At 41.2% G+C, this 17,982-nt stretch overlaps 1 protein-coding gene across 16 annotated transcripts in view; it reads left to right on the plus strand.

Annotated features, from left to right (window-relative positions):
- Nucleotides 1-17,982, plus strand: part of LOC102225484 (neurexin-3b) — a 391,379-nt gene that overhangs the window by 313,873 nt on the left and 59,524 nt on the right. The gene's annotated exons all lie outside the window — the stretch shown is intronic.

Here is a 17,982-nt window from a genome sequence, read left to right on the forward strand (position 1 = left end):
CCTCCTTTTCTGTCAGCCCACTTTCATATAAGGGACACTAGAGCCCACAAAAGACCCCCTGGAGGGGTAAAAAAAAAAAAAGTAAAAATTCTGCCGTGCCTTGATCGTCCAAATAGTTCCTGTCTTCATCTGTATGGTTTGCGCCAGTGGCAACATCTGGTTATCATGTGACTCATGTGAAGAAAGTGTTTCCATTGCACTTTTAGAAAATAAACAAATTTTGATGCAGCGAAAAAGAAAAAAAACACCTCACTCTAATGCCAAAACTGTCAAATTGCGGAACTATATGATCGATGGAAACCCAGCTAATGACAGATTCTGCACGCAAAAAGCTTGCCTGAGCGGCAACACTACATAAGCACTGCATCAAGACTTTAATATTCGTAATTTGTTTATCTGCAGCCATTTTGAGTCTGTAGAAAAATAGAAACAGAGTCGCAAACAAGATGTGAACGATCTATAATTGGTATGTATAATTGGTGCTAACCTGGAGAGCGATAATATTGTTTCCCAAGAGTGTGCACAACCATGTGTGGTTCGAAAGTTGAAATACTGAAGAGGGTCAATCTATAGTAGGATGATTCTCAGTAAACAGATTCTTTGAAGCTACACTGAGATTCATGAATCCCCTGCTCTATTTGCAACGACCTCTTTTCTGTCGAACCACACTTCAATAAAGGTGCCAAAAAAAAAAGTAAAAACCCAAACAAATCCCCTCTGTTTGTCTATTTTTTCATTCGGAATAAAAGAAACTGTAACATCTTTACTTGAAATTAACAACTTCTTCAACTGTTGTCACTGAAACGATAATCAGCTGCTGCCTGAGATGTGATCTTACTGATACGTACAGGTATGGTCCGGATCGCGCAGAGGACTAATTTATCTCTGTTACACGCACACGCCTGCAACTGGAGATTCTCTTTATCTCAGTTCTGAATCATAATCTCTCCAAGTCGAAGCAATTACGGCGCAAATTGGGCAAATTTAAACGGCAGCATTCTGCGTCTTTGGTGCACAGTGGCAGAGAGTAACCCGTGGGTTGGTATTACCACGGAGAGACGTGGAGGATTAGAAACTAAATGAATCTCAAATCAAAATAAAATGAATCTCTTCTACAGAAGAGGAGAAAGAATTAAAGGAAGAGGAGCGAACTAGAGCCGGGGTGGCTGATGCACTTTCTTCTGTTAATCATTTTTCTTTGTCTGCTTCACCTCAGAGCCTCTCTCGCTTCTCATATGCCTTCTTATTTTTCAGAGCTTATCCTCTCTGTGCTGGGTCTCTTTTTTTCGTTCTTTTTTTTTTACGCTGCTTCTTTTTCTTTTTTCACCGCATCTGCCCCCGACACCTCAGCAGGAGAGGTGGAAGGTAGAGTTTTGATCCGAAGCAGGTTATTCTTTGCTCCAGACCACCCACCCCTCTGTTGTCAGGGTTTTCGGGGGCAATCCGGCAGGTTTAAGCGCCAACTTTGACAACCACCCCCTCGCCTGACCTTAATATAAAGAAACAGAGAAATCCCTTTTTTTCCCCCTGCATCATCACCTTCGTTTTCCTGTTTGCCCACAAAGAAGGTGAAGCATGCAGCGAGGGATCACCACGGCAGCCATTAGCCCGAGCGTTCGAACACCTGTTCATGCATACGTGAGGCGGAGCGCCTCTAATTTTGATGTGGTTCGCATGAAAGCGTTGAACAAACATGGGTTGGATCTAAATGGAAAATGGAAAAACAATTATCTGCCTGTGTGTGCGTGTGTGTTTGGGGGTGTTCTTGTGAGTTGTGTGTGAGCTGCATCTCCGTCACAGTCATTGAACTGTGGTTCAACCTCTGTTCAGTCACTAAGAACATATTGATGACTACATCAGACGAGGGAGCTGCTGCTGCGTTGAGTCTTCTTAAATGTTTCACAAACTTAATGTATTTTATTGTAATTGTATGTAATAGAGCAACATAAAGTAGTACGTGACTATGATGTACAAGGAAAGGGAAGCTGGAATCGGAGGCTTTGGCATATCCAACTTCTTCATGGTGAACCGCTCAAACTCAGATTGAATCTATGAACATCAATTTTCAAGGTTTTCTAGAGATTAACAATTGGATTTAGTTCTGGACTTTGACTGGGCCATTCTAACTCAAGTATATGCTGTGACCTAAACTATGCCATTGTAAATCTAGCTTGTACGTTCAGGATCACTGCCATACTTGAAGATGAACCTACGCTCCAATCAGAAAGAGTTTCTTCTATGTTCCCATCAACTCTGACCTGCTGTCACTACCGAAGAAAAGCATCGCCACATCATGATACTGCCTCCACTTTGTTTTACTGAGGGGATGAAGTCTCCAGGTTGATGAGAAGTGTTCAGTTTTCCACCCACATTGTGGGTGGATAAGTTCAGATTTGGTCTTTTCTGACCAAAGGATTTTCCTCCACGTTTGCTGAGTTTCTTACATGACTTGTTGCAATCTTTAAACAAGACTTCCTGAGTCTTTCAGTCAGAGGACGGGTCATGAAGTGCATTGTAAGGGTGTTTTTATACCTGATAGTCACCATAGACTCAGTTCAGTTGGGGACCGAAATTACAACATTGTTACATTGTTTTCAGCTGCTGTGATTCGGTTTTGTACAGCACTGAGTAAAATTAACAAAAGCTTTTGAAAACCATGTTCCTCTCCTCACCCGCACCAATGAAAGAAACAACTTGAAAACCTCCGAAGAAGACATGAACCAAACCTCCATGAGCGCCAAATTTAACTGGCTATAGGATTTCCCTTTTGTCTTTGGTATAATACCACAAGGCATTTCTCCCACCGGCACTAGACTTAAACATTTATTTGTGTTGTATTTACCCAGAATGCCCACATAGTCCACTTTCTGCTTTTGGAGCAGTCTCCAGCCCGCTTGCCATCCACATATGCATTCGAACTGCACCAGAGTTCACTTCAGCCAAACAAGACCGAGGTTTGTAGGTGGATCAGAGTTTGCTTTTTTGGTTTGCATAAAATTTTGATCTGCATTCACATTTATCTTCGTCCTTACAGTTATCAACACGCGTTCCTTTCCATCACATCAAGTCCCATAAAATACACCAAAGTTTGTGGTGATAAAATGACAAAATGTTGAAAATTTCATATACTTTTTCATGGCACTGTATATTCCACAGTTGTTTCACAAAAAGGACTCACAGGAGTGAGATTTCCTCTTTAATTTAGACTTTGAGTTTCTATCCCAAATAACTTAGTTCCATTTTGCAAATGGGAATGATGTGTAGCTGTGTGGTTTTCCCCCTTCCCTCCCCTCGCTGCCTCAAAGCGCAGTTTTGTTTTGCATCTAACACCAGGATTTGGTAACAAGCGCGCGCCAAACGCAGAGAGCTGCTCTTCAAACGAGCTGAATTCCTTTGCGTCTCCTCAAATAATCTCACCCCATACCAAGCAGCCGTGGCGATGCATTTGGAGGAAAAAAAACCCCACAAACGCACGGCACATAACGATTGTTGTATTGTGGCATGTTTTTACCTCTTTTCCATTTGTCTCTGCTTAAACGGCGTGCCGCTGGAGAAAAATGTTGGCGGTAGTGGGTTCTAGAATACATTAGCCTGTTGTTTGTTTCAGAAAAATGATGGTGGCGGAGAAAAAAAAAATGCAGGATGAATTATGTGACCGCTTGATTTATTGGGCGACTCTTTCCATTTGGTAGCCCCAGAATGAAAGTGCTCAAATTCAGCAGCACATTAAATTAAATATGTGCCGAACAGATTCTAATTTGATCACCAAGCTGTTTCAATTTCATTAGCCTGGTCCCTAATGGACTTTCACAGCATATTATTCCATCTCACACAAATCCTATTCATTGGCTTCCCCCCACCCCATATAATGAGCCCCATGATGCATGGAGGCCATGTGCTCCAACGCAGCCCACTGTGAGGTCACGCACATTTTTTTTTTTTCTCCTACAGTCACATTTTGAAAGCACATTGTCCAAATGTGATCACACTTGAGATTTACAATAGCTGCTTAACATCTGCCATAAGAAATCAATCAGAAAGATTGCAACTGATCACTGGTTATGCATCACCGCGATGGAGGAAAAGGAGTGGTGTGGCAGCAGACTGATGAAAATTCATGGCTGAAGTTTTACCACAGTGGTGTGATTTAGCAAAGCAGCAATCATGTGGTACACATTACAATTATCACAGCTGTCTGCTCTTCTAACCGTAAAAAGAGATGGAACGATACCTTCAGAACCTTTGAGTGGTTTTGTTTTATGTTTTAACTCTCTTACTGTGCTGTGAAACCATATCAACATTACAGTGTGTTTTATTTTTATGTCCGCCAAAGTCATCTTCCATTTGTTGAAGAGTGTTGTGTCAGAAAATAAAACGGAGCTGGTCCCAGAACTTCATTTCACAGGCAACAAGACTGCTAAACATAGACGTCACCATCCTGGATGGTGTCTATATCCTGAGGGGATCATGGGAAAGGAACATTATGTCAGACACTAGTTTAAGGTGCATTCACCCTTTAGTCTGCTTTAATCAAATTCTAGTCTGTTTATCTAGAAACTCAAACTCTGATGTGGACCAAAAGAGCAAAATCTGGTCTTGGTTTGGTTGAAGTGAACTCTGGCACGGTTCGAATGCGCATGAGACTATTGAGCAGACTGGAGACCGCTCCAAAAGAGGGAATCGGTCAGTAGCTCAGGGCTTTCACAGAGAAATGGCTCGTCTATTTATATTAATGACAAAAAACATGCAACGGCTAAAATCTGACGCCACTCCACTTTAGTTTAAGTTTTGTGAAGAAGGAAGTTGCGCTTAGTGTTTTCTTCTGAAGTTTTCATGTTTTTTCTTTCAGTCCCTGCATCTAAATGGAGATCCTGTTCCTGGCCTGTTCATTTTGGTGTTCCACAGGACCAGCAGGCCCAGCAGGCCCTTGTATTGCAAAGTATTGCCAAACTATTCCCTATTGTTTCTCGTCCAGTAATGGAAATCTTAATTCATGTTTTTGTTTGTCTCGTCTAGATTTTCACAATGCGCTGCACAGACGTCTTACCAAAACCTCCCTACGTCAGTTACGGTCCATGCACAATGCTGCTGCTAGGCTTCATGCTGGATCTCCAAACTTTTGTCTTGTAACTCAACTTTAGTGCAACTTTATTTGCTCCCGGCTCATTGTGGAGTGCAATTCAAGATATTGGTTTTGACTTGTTGAGCTCTGCATGGACAGACACCAATCTACATCTCAGAACTCTTGCGTCCCTGCTCTCCCCATTAGGATGTTGAGATCCTGTGATCAGGACTTGCTGATTGTCCAACATACACGACTGAAAACTCTGAAGGAGAGAGCTTTTCTTTTGTGTTTCCAAGACGCTGGAATCCCCTTCATCTGACTCTCAGTTGCTTTCTTTTTTTTTTTTTTTTTAAACTTTATTTTTGATCAGATTTTTATACATGGCAAAATACAGCCACAACACAAAAAAGGAGGAAATAATAGTAACAATAAAAAAAAATCACAACAAGTACAATGAACTGCATACAGAACTGAAAGGTCACCAAGGGAGGGGGACAGCAATACTACACACGCAAAATAAAATTAAATTACAGACAGAATTCAGGTGAACAGGTTACAATGTATGTAGAGATCCATGAAGAGTCAAACAGGAGAGAGTTTCTTTGCATAGTTACCAAGTCCTGCAAAACTTTACAGCGCCAAACCTCAATTACCACCCCGAATAATTAATTAATGATACTCAACTTGCTTTAGCATTCCTATAAGTTAACCATTTCGACCAATATTTTTGAATTTTGTTTTCCTGGAGTCTTATGGAGAAGGTAAGCATTTCCATTTCACGTATTTCTTCTACAGTAGCTGACCAGTCACACAATGTCGGTGGGCTTCCACTAAGCCACTTTCTTGTTATTGATTTCTTTCCTGCTATCAGTAGTATTTTCAGAAGGTACTTATCTTGAGTGTTGAGTTCAGTTGGTAAATAACTTAAATATATAATTTTAAAATTGTGCTCTATTTCAAAACCAAGAATTACTTTTATCTCTTTGGCTACCTTTAGCCAATAGGGATAAATCAATGGGCAGTCCCAGAAAATATGAAAGTTGTCAGCCATTATGTTGTTACATCGTCTCCAACATTGCCCAGATTCAGCTCTTCCGGTCTGAGAAAATGTTCTTTTGGGGGTTATAAAAAACCTAACAATATTCTTCCATGAAAATTCCCTCCAGTGTCCTGAGCTGGTGGTGGTGGAGTTTGTTTGGCAAATGTTGAGCCACTCGTCCTCCGTCAGCGTTATTTTAGCCTCCTTTTCCCATGTATTTTTAATATATAATGTAGATGTTTTTTTATTATTTTCTAAGCACACATATAGTCTGGACAGCCTCTTCTTATAAGATTTACCTTTATAAGCATCAATAAAGATATTAATGAGGTCCTGATCATTTTTTCCCAATATTTTAATGTTTTTATTAAAGTGGTGCCTGAGCTGCAGGTATCTGAAAAAGTCTTGTTTATCAAGGTCAAATTTTTCCTGCAGTTGTTGGAAACTATCCAGATCAGTTCCAGAAGAAATCACGCAGTATGATGTCATGCCTTTTCTGGTTAGTTGATTGAATGTAGAGTCAAGTTGTGCTGGCACAAAATCCCTATCATGTTCAATCCATCTTAATAACCTAGTTTTCCTCTCTAAAAGTGGGTTTCGAAACTCTCTAAACCAGATGCTGAGAGGGACTTTTGTGGAAACACTCAACTCATCTGCATACATAGTCTTGAGGTGTTTATCCCCCAGCAGAGCTTGCAGGGGGATGTCAATTTGACTTAATTCTAGTTCTTTCCATTTTGCTTCATAACCCTCTTCACACCAGTAAACCGCGAATTGCAGTTGTGCTGCTCTGTAATAATTTTCCAGACATGGGAGCGACATTCCTCCTTTATCTCTTGGTAATTGTAACGTTTTATAGCGTACCCTTGGTTTCTTATTCTGCCATATAAACCTGGAGATGATCCGATTCCACTCGTTAAATTGCTTGATAGGAATTTCTATTGATAAAGATTGAAAAAGGAACAACAGTTGAGGTAAAATTATCATTTTTATGATTTCTATTCGGTTGTACAAATCGAGCGTCAGGGGAGCCCATTTGTTCAGGTTATCTTTAACTTTATTAGTTATAGTACCATAATTTGCCTTGTATATTTTGATTAAATTTTTAGTAATATTAACACCTAAATATTTCATGGTTTTTGTTTTCCAATTAAATTTAAACCGATTACTTATATCTTCTTTGGGTGAGTAGTTAAAGCACAGGGTCTGAGTTTTTCCAATATTTAATTTATAACCTGAGTAAAGTCCAAATTGGTAGAGGCAGGACATGAGGTTAGGTAGACTGGCATCTGGGTCAGATAGGGTCACCAGGACATCATCGGCATATAGACATGACTTGTATTCTTTTCCCTTAAATATGATTCCTTTAATTTCTGGGTCTTCCCTAATTTTTTGGGCAAGTGGCTCTATAAAAAGAGCGAAGAGAATTGGGCTCAGAGGACATCCTTGCCGGCATCCTCGTTTCAGAGGAATTGTGCCTGAAAGGCCTCCATTTATTTTGATCCGGGCTACTGGCGAACTGTATATTGATTTTAAACAATTTATGATTGTATTATTAAAGCCAAACCTCTGCAGAACCAGATATAAGTATTCCCATCGTACGGAGTCAAAGGCTTTTTCAGCGTCAAAACTGATTGCTAAAGAATTCAAATTATTTCTGTTCATGATGTCGAATAAATGTAACACTCGCCTCACATTATCCTGTGTACGTCTATTTTTGATAAATCCTGTCTGGTCTGTATCAATCAGTTCGGGGATAATATTTTCTAGTCTACTAACAATTATTGAAGTGAATATTTTATAATCAATGTTCAAGACTGAAATGGGCCGGTATGAGCTACACTCACTTTTATCCTTTCCTGGTTTTGGTATAACGGATATTATCGCTTGTTTCCAGGATGGTGGAGTCTCCCCTCCTTTAAGCACATGATTAAAACATTTTAGCAGCATAGGTGTTATAGATCTCCTAAAGATTTTATACCATTCAGCTGGTAATCCGTCTCCTCCTGGTGACTTACTTGCTTTCAATTTTGAGATGGCTTTATCGACCTCTGCTGGTGTTATATCTGCAGATAACCACTTATTTTGCTCATTGCCAATTGAGGGAAGATCCAAAGAATCTAGAAACTGTTTTACTGAGGGTAGCTCAGTTAATTCGGGTTGACTATATAAATTCCTGTAGTATATTTCAAATGATTTATGTATTTCGTCTGGGGAGAAACACATCTGGTTGGAAATGGGGTTTCTAATTTTAAAGATGGATCTGTCAAGCTGTTGTTGTTTTAGTCGCCAGGCTAATATTTTTTCGCTCGGGGTCCATTTTCATAGTAAGTTTGTTTAATATATTTGAGATTAAGTATCACTTTGTCGTTGAGCTTCCGATTTAGGTCTACTTTTATTGCAGCTATTTGCTGTAGTAGAGCAGGGTCTTTGGTTTCAATATGTTTCTGCTCTAAAATGTTTAGTTGTTTAGTCATGTCATTGAATTGCTCAGATTTTTCTTTTTTCTTCCTTGATGCCCACATTATAATTTTTCCACGCAGTACTGCTTTTGCCGCATCCCATAATATACTTGGAGACATTTCTTCGCTGTTATTAAATTCAACATATTCTGTAAATTCCTTGTTAATGAATTCCTCAAATTTGTTATCGTTCAACAGAGCTGTGTTAAGTCTCCATATTGTTGTCTTAGGGTGAGAGTCTAAATGTAGTTTCAAGTATACCCCAGAATGATCCGACACATCCCTAGTACCAATACTACAGTCTAGGACCCTGTATCTGTCTGCTCTAAATAGGAAAAAGTAATCAATTCTTGAGTAAACACCATGAGGGTGGGAGAAAAAGGTGAACTCTTTAGCCAATGGGTGGCATTCCCTCCAGACATCCAATAAGCCAATCCTTTTAATCATTTTGTTTATATACAGGGATTCTGAGTTGATTTTTTTTAAAGGGTTTGAAGAATCCAGGGAAGGATGCAGTTGTGCATTCCAGTCCCCTCCACATACCAACACGCCAGATGTTTCAGTCAATATAAGATCAAATATTTTATCAATAAATGTTTTGTCATGTCCTGGAGGCCTATATATGTTAAATAAAGTTACTTCGTTTGAGTCTAGTGTTCCCCTCACCAAAACGAAACGGCCTTCTTTGTCTGTAATTTGTTTGGATACCTGGAAGTCCACATTATTTGCAATTAATATTGCCACGCCCCTAGTGTTTCCATTTGAGTGGGAGGAATAAAATGTCTTTTTAAACCCCATTTTTTTTAATTTTTCATGATTCTGTTTTGTTAAATGGGTTTCTTGCCAGAAGATAATTTGTTGCTGTTCTCTCTTCATCTTAGCTATGAGCTTTCCTCTTTTAATTGGATTCTGTAACCCGTGCACATTAATAGTTATAAATTTATATTGCTGTTGGAGCATAAATCTTTAAATGGATAAATCCCTCTAACTTACACATCCAAGGTGACCTTAAAAATAAAACATTTGTAAAAATCAAAAACAAGGAACCTGAAACTTGAAAACATACTAAAGGAACGACTTCCAAAACAAAATGACTCATTAAGGAGTCCTGGGTGGAGAGAAAAATCCCCATGAGACTCTTTCCATGGGGGGTCTCTCCGGTGCAAACTGACATAGCTCGGTATGAGTTTAACTCAGTGCACGATCAGAGCCTTCAAACCGGCTCCCAAAACTACGGTCATGTGTTATCTATTTTATTTTTTTTTTTATCAGTAACGTATTTCTAGTTAACATTAGCGAAGATTGAATGAAGGGATATTATGTCTGACAGTGTCTCTATACAGAAATGTTCAGTTCTTAGTCCACACGCTGGATCAGATCACTGATTGCTCATCTTACCGCATGGTTTTACCGAGCGGCGCTTAACTTGGAGAAGCGGCGGCGTCTCCAGCCTCATGGCGAAATCCGCTGAGTTTTTTCCGCGCTCTCTCTCCGTGTGCATCGGAGCTCCGTCGTTTGGCCTCCACCATCACCCAGGACAGTCTGTCCAGTTTCTCCATCGGCGCTGCCGTGAGATAACCATCGTTGCTATTGCCGTCGGGAGCGATACCTCTCTTCTGCAGGTCCTTCATGGCCTCCGCCGCGCTGCTATACGTGACCGGGCCGCCGTCAAAAAACACTCGGAGCTTCGCTGGCTGCGGGGTTTGGAAACGGAGACCTTTTTCTTTCAGAAGTTTTCTGATAGGGGCGTAAGCTTTCCTCTTCTTTTGGGTCTCTGTCGGGTAGTCCTGGTCGAAATAAACCCGCTGCTGGTTGAGGTGTACCTCTCTTTTCTTCCACGCGGCGCGAAGCACCAAATCCCTGGTTCTGAATGCCAGAAAGGCGATCACCACGGAGCGGGGGCTCGCATTCTGCGGCGGTTTGGGACCCAGAGCCCGGTGGCAGCGTTGTATAGCTAGATCCGTATCCTGGAGTGACAGCTCAGCCTTAATGAAACCGTCCATAAACTCCAACAAATTGTCTCCCTCTGTGTCCTCCGGAATCCCGTACACACGGATGTTGTTTCTGCGTGAGCGTGCTTCTAAATCAGTCAGTTTGGCTTGAATTTTATCTTGGTTGCTTATAGTTTGAGACAGCACCTCTTTCGCCGCCGCGGTCCACTCCTCCATTTCTGCCACACGTTTTAACGACTCCTCCGTTCTCTTCTGGTTCTCTTTTATGTCCGACACGATTTCGTTTAGTCTTCCATTAATCTCTTCTTGAAAACGTCTTAAATCTCTCTTCATGTCGGCGGAGAAGTCGTCACGAAAGCAGCTCAGCTCTTCCTTCACGTCTGCCCGGATAGCTACGATCTCTTTGTGGATAGCTCCGATGCTAGCCTGAAGCCCTTCCATAGCCACGTGCTGCTCAGATTCGCCTTCGTCAAACAGTGTTTTAAAAGTTCTCTCGTCTGTTTGTTTTGATTTACCGTTACTTTTTGATGCCTTTCCCCTTTTCATCATAAAATAATCGATTTTAGAGGGTTAATTCAGCTCTGGCAGGGGGGAATAAGACGACCGAGTTGGGAGCTCTGGTTCAATGCGTCTGCTCACCTCAGCGCCATAACCGGAAGTCTCAGTTGCTTTCTTTAAACGTGACTTTTTAAATCTGCTTTTGCTTAAATTTGCTTTGTGTGTTAATTTTGTTTGTTGAAGCACTTTGTGGTTTTTGTCTTGAGTAGGTGTTACATAAATAAAGCTTTACTTGCTCTTTATAAATGAATTAAATGACAACCGGAAGAGGGAAGATCTTTTAAAATGTATTAGTTATTCAAGATGCAGTGATCAAAACAACTTCCTGGATCCAACTACTCCACTGACACAATGCATCCCGGAGACGTGCAGTAAAAAAAAGAATATGGCAGCGATGATAATGATCAGTGCACTGTCAGTAGTCTAAGTTCCAAAAGGCTGAAAATGATAGCGCAGAGCTGCAGAGGAATCTGCGGTAACACTGATAAATGTTTTCACCAGGTCGTCCGCCATTACTGTCAGGGCAAGTTACAGCCACGGGAGCGGACAAACAGGAAACAGAGAAAGAGTGGGCATAAATAATTGATAAGGCTGACCCCGCGCGATTCATTTTCCGCGGCAGCAGATCAAAAGAGCAAGGCTCGACGTTTGACATTGAGCCGAGTGTAGGAGTCAAAGCCGCTTCCTGGCTCGGCAATGCTTCTGCCGCTTGTGTTCCTATTAAAAATGCAATGGCTCTCTGGCGTGGACTAAATATAAGCCAGTACGACCAGGCATTAACCAGCTGGCTAATGGACTCGCCGGTATTAGCTCAACAATTTACGCTGGCGGAGAGCGAGAGCTGGAGCGGTGGTGGAGGCCATTTTGTTCCCGTCCAGTTGATGAAGCTGTTCCCGGGCCTCTCAGGTGTAAAATCCAGCCTGCGTTGAGGCTGCCGGCTTCCTTTAGACACGATCAATATTTCAGAGGCAGCCCAGGCCTCGGCGTCGTGTATCCTCACACGTGGCCTCTCACAACACTTCTGCAGCTGATTATGTACATGTGAATGAACAGTGGAGCCGGTTAATCATTTATGACGTTTCACAGTTTTTCAGAGGAGTGTTTATTTGAATTGTGCACCGGCGCCGTTAGTACACAAAGCACGAAGCCCGAAGCCTGCAGGGTCGGCTCTAAACGTGTGAAAGTATAACCATGTCCGCAATGTTTTATGCACACATCTCTCCAAAATGTGCAGGGCCTTTTTTTTTTCGTCTCTTTTTTTCATGGCTTTTTCATGTCCGCCGCACAAGTTTATGCATCACTGCTGTGAGCACTTTGATGGCCTGCATAAAACTACTTTATTCATAATGGAAAAATACTGCCTGTATTTCTTTGCTTTCCGGCCCTTTGAAGCCTTTTGCATTGCCTCTCTGAAGCATTGGTGTGAGAGTATCGCTTCCCAGCTGCCTAATTAGATCGAAGCCGTAGTCGCACTTGTGTTATAAATGACCCATTGTGAAATCACAGGGGGTGGATGGATTGTGTTGGCTGATTCTGAAACTTTTGGTTGAACTTTCCATGAATATATCTCCCGTCTGACGTGCAAATCAACTGCTTTATGTCCCTCTTACAGGTTTTATGTGATAAACCAAAACAAAAGATGTTTAATTATTGAACCACTAGGAAAACCACCAAGCTTGGACTTGCATTGACGTGCAGGCCAAAAAGTAGTTTAAGGTTTCTTTCAGCAATTTTTGCCACCGCAGCTGAACCTATAGCTAATAGTCCTTGTTGGCTCATTTGACCATAAAATTGTGCAAATTGGAAACACGAAAATAAATGAGCAATTACGAAAAAGCTCACAGTTTTTACGCTACGGTAACTTGGTTTTTTGGCTGTATCGATGTTAGAATAATTATGTATTGTTATCATTCTTACATTACTAGTTTTACTAGTTTGTTTTTAATTCATAGGTTTAGTATTCACACCCCAGAGAGGAAGAATCTGTTAAACCGTGTGAAAGACAAAACTTGCTTTTTCCCTAAACCTTGAAGCTGCAGCTGCTTTCTAATCTAGAGATACTCCTTAAAGGGCCTGTGTGTTAGTTTCTGTGTTCTCTTTCTTCTTTGTTCAGAATAGCCCTCCTTCTTTGATTTATTACCTCCTCGTTCCATTCCTGCTCTGTTTGTAATAAAAAACTAGTTTTTTATGGTAAACTCCTTGGAGAAGTGGTTTGCTATGTTTTCTCCTTTTGCAAAAGACTTGATTGAAAACTAAAACGTTGTCTGTGGTTCTCTTTTATGTAGGTTTGAAAAATACCTGTCAATCGAAATTAGCACATTTGAATCAAGACACTACTCGCATCGTAAGTCGTGATCAACAACTGGAAGTTACTACTGGTAGAAAAGGCGAAGAAGACGACAACAGGAAGCGGGAGAAGGATGATAATGCAGCTATGTTTGTTGCCTCAACAAACGTATTCACGTGTGATTTTAGATGCGTTTCAAACACACATTTGCTAAATTGTGTTTTTCGACATTAGTGTGATATCTAAAAAGTTTTGTGCACGTTTTTAGAGTAGGTCTCTTTTTGCCTGATTATTTTGTGGTTGTACTGGGACAACATCTGTCCTCGACAGCTTTTATTGAATATTACCTAAACAAGGACAAATTGTGTTGCCGCCGCATTCAGGGCTGCATTCAACCTCATTTGTTTGTTTGTTTTTTCCTATTGAATAACTACTGCAGATGGAATTGACTCGAGAAACAGCGGCCATATTTGTCGTCTTCTGTTTGTCTTTAATTGTTTGTGGATGTTAGTGAAAGATGAGAACAAGATACAACAGCTAAGTTTTTGAATGCAAAACCAATTCATATTGATAATCCCATTCTATGCAAGTCTTTTCATCGGGAAACTGCTAGGAAAAGAAAAAATATTGAAAATCTCTCGGTTTCTGCTCTCACCGAGAAGTTCTCAAAGTCTGAGAAGTGTCTCCCCTGGGGATCTCCAAACAGCTCAGAAGAATGAATTGATTGCTTGTGATCTGATTCAGGAGCTCACAGCCATTATTTTTGGATGGGCTTGAGTGTTTCCCCAAACTGAGAATATCTCAGGATGAAGTACTGTGCTTTGAACGCTATCTGGATGCATAATTCACCATCATAGGGTTGTCTTGGTTCACTTTTTTTACTCTCTTTTTTTGGGATATACAAGTTTAGTTAGAAAGTTAAATGAAGTTGAGATGTTTTTCATATCCTTGATCTGTTTTGTTGGGAAACTTGACATCCTGACTCAGGTTTAGTGCCTTAATCCATAAAGACCTCATATGTCTTTAAACTAAGCTAAGAAATGACATTCCACTCCTTAAAGCTTTAAAACTTATTGAAATTCTTTTGAAAAATATAATTCAAAAGGATTTCACAAAGAGCATGTCCACAGAAAGTCCCATAAATAGCGTCCTCTACTGGCCCCTTTCCTTTAGCAGCTAACAGCTTGACTTGACTCTACAAACTACTCTATGATACATACTGAGCGCAAAATGTAGGATGTTGTCTGGTTATCTTTGTCTTAAGAATGCTGTTTCCTAATGTTCTGTAAAAAAAACCTTTAAACCTTCACAACAGCTGTACAAAATTACACAGGTAAACAGATACAACACAAACAAAAGGCGTGCTTTGCATTGGCAGAGGAATCACCGTGCTTTTCATAGAGTTACAGGTATGCTTGCTTGTATGTTTGTTATTTGAAATTGCATCTCCATGGCAGCAGCCTCCGTTTTTCATTCTTGCTTGGTTTCACGTGTTTATTTTGTAGACCTTATTTATTTATTTAATCGTTTTTGTCACTGTAGGATGGTAATTGTGACTGTAATTATGGTTTTCGGTTTCAGTGGTGTTTTCCACTCCGTTGCAAAATACACCAGGCTCTCTCTGAGCACCAAGGCCTATTCAGCCGTCAGCGTTCTGTTTGCATGATGAAATTATTTGTATTAAAGGCCACCATAGACACAAACATCCCTTTAACAAAATGCCCCCAACATTCTGCCCCTGTGCAAATTTGTGACTGTAAACCTCGAGATCAAGACGACTCGAAATCACAGTGACATCTTTGAGTTATCGCTGTCAATTACTCAAGATAAATGGCTTTGGCACAGCGAAGGCCGGGCCCATCAATCCGCCGTGTCTCACATTTGTCCTAGCTTCTGCACTCTATTGATTCTGCTTCCACAGCTTCCTTGATCCACTTCTGATGGCCTCTGACCGCAGAAGCTAACTTGAGCACTGATGTCAGATGAGAAGAAGGGAGTGTAACCCAAGCCCCCCTCGGTCCCCCTACAGCCAGGACTCTGTATGGATTCAGCTGAGCCGTTCTACTGCAAACCACCCAGATTTCAATCAGGCTTTGATTGGATTGCAATATTTTTATTTATTTATTTTATTTCAATAGGCTGAAAGCTTCCTCTTTGATAGCGTTGTCTGACTCTAAAGTGCTTTCATTGAGCGTCTTTAGGATCGTATGTCTGGCATATGCAGAGCTTTTTTGTTTCACTCTTTGCAAATCATCAACCCATTCTTAATATCAGCTGAAGATAATATGAATAAATACAAAGCGCTGGTTTCAAGTAGTGATTTTTGGACCAAAAGTAGGAAAAAAAATGTACATTTTTATTTGTATCATTTAAAATGGCGTCACTGGCTACAACAACCTGTGATTGATGCTTTTTACACAGTCCTCATTTGTATGGATAGCTCGTTTTCCTTGATAAATCTAAAAAATGTTTAAAAACTTGAATTTCTTTATTCCAAGTTTCGTTGTTTCATGTTTATATTTGTTTGTTAATCTGAAACTTGTAAGTGTGACAAAAAAATCAAAAACATTGCAGATCTGTAAGATGTGGCAGAATCTGTCTGTGCATCTATCTGAGCCTTTCACCATGTAGGCCAAAATTCTGACTTTGTAAATACTCAAGGACTGAAAAAGAAGATATTTTTATTATTAAAAACAGCAAAGCCAACAAATTTTGAAACTTTTAAATGCTCGGGGATAAACTAAACAGAAATTATATGGATGGAAAAAAACTAGGGTCTACTTTTTGTAGAAAGAACAAATCATCTAAATCATCGGAGATGCAAAACAAAAACCTACGGTTATTAGAAGATGAATACTTGCTGTGGGTCCGAACACTTTTCTTTGTATTTCATGAAGAAGAAATTTACTACTACTTCTAAGGTTTTCTTGTAGTTTCCTTCAGTGGTTCTAGAAAGCATTTTCAACCTGAAGACATTTTGATTTGTCCGTGAACAAAACCAAAAAATCCTTCTTTGCATCAACTGGCAGCTTGAATTTTATATGCCTGAATTTGTTGAATTACAGTCGGGGCAGGAGGCCACACAGAACTATTCCTGGGGCCGCAAATGGCCTCAAGGGCCCCACATTGGACATCCCTGCTGTAGGGGAACAAATGCCTCCCAGTGTGTGTGTTAATACTCTTTTTCTTGCTTGGGTTCATTGTTTTGTCAGCTGTTTTTCTCCGCACCCAAGCTAAGCATACTCAATTCAGCCCATCTCACCTCCACGAAATGTCTGTCAGAAGTATTTATCTGTCTGGTGGCAGAATGACCATTCAGCGAGCCGCCAAGGGGACTGAGCCTATTGTGGAGCGTCTGGTCCTCTGTAAAGCAGCTGTCCGCTGAGGTCTGTGATGGCTGTCTGCAGGATCGCCCACCGTCGCCGCTGATTCTCCCTCTCTCATTCCTCTCTCTCCGTCTCTCTCTGTGGCTCTGCCAGCAGCGCTCCGTGAGTTGGAAGCATTGATCGGTCCTGAATTGGACTGCGGCAGGCCTGATTACTGATGTCAGCGTGCGCCGGAGCATGTGGGAGCGGCGGGGCTCCGCGTGCCAAACCCGCAGCTGGAGAGAGAGGCGGGGGCGGTCGGCGGCGTTAGATTGCGAAGGCATCATGCCTACACGTACTGTACAGCTTAAAACGAGCAAGCGTCCCAACATTGTCGGCACGATCTGGATCCGCTTCTATGGCGGTGAAACCGATTTAGCGTTTTCCGAATAAACACTGTGGGGGCATTAAAGGCCAAGCCAAAGGCTTTTTTGCGTATCACACCAGTAATTCGCAGAGATTTTCAGCGCTGTAGGGTTCCGTTTTTTGAAACGAGGGCAGCTGATTGAATGTTTGGATGCTTCTGTGTTCTCTTGTGACACAAGAGGGTCAGTTTATGACTTTGCGTCATGTGAGAGAGGGCGGGTTGCCGCTTGGAAGCCGCTCCGCACGCATCATTTGTTTACAGCCAGAACAGAGGCCATCATCTTTTCCACTAACAGAACAATAGCCATTTTTCCCCTTTTGCTCTGGAGACAATGAAGTGCCTTCCCGTCTTGAGAGCGACAGGCCAATAAAAAACGTAATTGGATCTGTCACTCAAACTGTGCTGCAGTGCTGTGGTGGGCAAGGCAGGTGGGTGGCGGTGGCAGATGCAGCGAGGAAGCTGGTCAACACGGAGAAAGACAGAAAAACGAGACAGAGGGGTGCCATCGTTTAGACCACAGGTGCTGTTTTTGCGCGCCACCTGCAGCAGGGGCTGGTAATAAGCAAATGTGACTGTTACTGAGAGACAGGATGCAGTTTTTCCAACTGGTTGTTGAATATTTAACTTGGTTTCATTGTTTTCTGGCAACATTAGGGATTCAAACTGATCTTTTAGAGGCAGTGGTACGAAAGTTGATTTTTTGTTTTGTTTTGTTTTACATCATGTTATAATGTTATTCCCTCATCATAAACATACATGGAGTGTTGCCTTGATTCTTTCATGCATGTTTGAGAAATCCTTGAATTTCCCATGGCAACCATTCATCTGGGAAAGGTGCCTGGGTGGACCTAGCACAGCTCCCACTCACAGCTGCAGTTTCCAAGCTT

This window comes from Xiphophorus maculatus, chromosome 15, assembly GCF_002775205.1.
Source record: "Xiphophorus maculatus strain JP 163 A chromosome 15, X_maculatus-5.0-male, whole genome shotgun sequence".
Classification (NCBI taxonomy): Eukaryota; Metazoa; Chordata; class Actinopteri; order Cyprinodontiformes; family Poeciliidae; genus Xiphophorus; species Xiphophorus maculatus.